The sequence below is a fragment of the Mandrillus leucophaeus genome, unplaced genomic scaffold (assembly GCF_000951045.1).
Source record: "Mandrillus leucophaeus isolate KB7577 unplaced genomic scaffold, Mleu.le_1.0 Scaffold416, whole genome shotgun sequence".
In the NCBI taxonomy this organism is placed as follows: Eukaryota; Metazoa; Chordata; class Mammalia; order Primates; family Cercopithecidae; genus Mandrillus; species Mandrillus leucophaeus.
The window spans coordinates 1,419,162-1,420,834 of record NW_012104432.1 but is presented as its reverse complement, the minus strand read 5'-3'; the positions used below and the strand labels follow the sequence as shown (position 1 = coordinate 1,420,834).

General features: G+C 45.5%; 1 protein-coding gene across 1 annotated transcript in view; it reads right to left on the bottom strand.

Annotated features, from left to right (window-relative positions):
- Window positions 1–1,673, bottom strand: part of DCDC2C (doublecortin domain containing 2C) — a 100,247-nt gene that overhangs the window by 61,041 nt on the left and 37,533 nt on the right. The gene's annotated exons all lie outside the window — the stretch shown is intronic.

The window sequence follows — 1,673 nt, the reverse complement described above, 5'->3', positions numbered from 1 at the left end:
AAAAAAAAAAAAAAATTCAAAAATTCAAACTTTTTTCAAATACTATTCATACATTTCAGGGGAACCTGAACCCCTTTCCAGACACAAGAAGTAAAGGTTGATTCCTCTAAACCACCAGAGGTCAATCGCCTCTCCCTGGCTAGGGACAAGACAGGCATAGACACACGGCAGCTTTCAGAGGGGTCCCTGGGAAAGCCTTTCCCCGCTGTTTAAACGGTGCAGTCTCTCTCCTCTCCCCAGCACTCCACGTCTCAGTGTGCCAGCCATAGCGGACATGCCACCTCGAGATCACGAGGAGACAAGCCCAAGGCCAAAGGCGAAGGTGCGGAGGGAGGCAGTGGAAGAATGGGGTGCCCAGCCATACCCTGAGGCTCGAGGGGGCCAACCCCAGAGCCTCTCCCACACAGAAGGCTCAAGTCCTTCAGTGACGTGGCCTGAGAAATATTCCTGATTGTTGAAGTCACTTCTCTTCAAGTTTCCCGTTCTTTAGAGCCAAAACATCCTTACAGATAGAGTGGCTAATTCTACTTTTAATTTATTCATTAAAGCAAACACCCCAAGGACCCAAGTGGCCTCCGTCTGAGTTACTCTACACAGCTAAAAGTGCCAAAGCCTAAAGCTTCCTTAGATTTTTTCTAATTAAACAATTCACAGATTACCCAAGTTTAGATTGACCTTCTCCTAATGAGTCCCAATTATTTTGGTTTCTCTTTGGTTGGTGACTTATTCTCATCTTTCTCCGGAGGGAAATGCATTACACCCCTGGGAGGCGCAGTGCAGGGGGCACTGCCCTAGTTGCTATTTGAGAATCCAAGGAAAGATACTCTCCTTTTGCACTGACTCTTTGAGACTCTCTAAAAATAACTGAATTTCAGAAGAGTAGAAATGGACCCAATCCTTTGTGATTTCAGTCAAACCAAGATTCTCGCGCCTCCGCTGAAGACCCGGGGTTTGCACAGCCTACTTACCACCTGGGGAAGGATGAAGCAGCCTGCTCTACTAAAATGGAATTGGCCATGTTCAGAGTAAATTCTAGACTATTTCCCTGAGAAAGGAATTCCAGGTGAGTGTCCCGGGCCCGGCAGGGTTTCCAATTGTACACATTTGCCCACCTTCTTAAAGTAGTTTTGAAAATAAATATAATCTTATCACTGGAAGAAGACTTTGCTTTTGTAAAAATGTAGTACTTGAATCAGAATTTCAACATTAATGTTTTAACATCTGGGTGCCATTTTTTTGCACAGATTATAAGAAAATTGTTCCTTAACATTGAGGTAAAATGACGAGACTTTAACGTAAAAGTTCACTGCTCTCTACGGATGAAAGCTTATCGGGCAGCAGGCACACAGGCCATGCACCCCCGCCCATCTACAAATTCCCTCTGCTGATGGAAATGGTGGGGGAGGGGTGGATGCCAGAGGGACACATTACCTGCTATTACAACCAAAGATAAAAAAAAGTTTGAAGACAAATTATAATTTCTTAAAAATGAAAACTCAAGAAAGGAGACAACGCATGTTTGGCCTTCAGGTGGGTAATGAAGACAACGCGTGCATTTTAGGAGATCATTAAGCACAAACTGCCATTTGCCCGAGTGCTGGAGACTCACCCAGGTGCACAGCTGGGCTGGAACCCTGGCCTGACCCCACCCCTTCTCAGAACCCTGCTCCCCA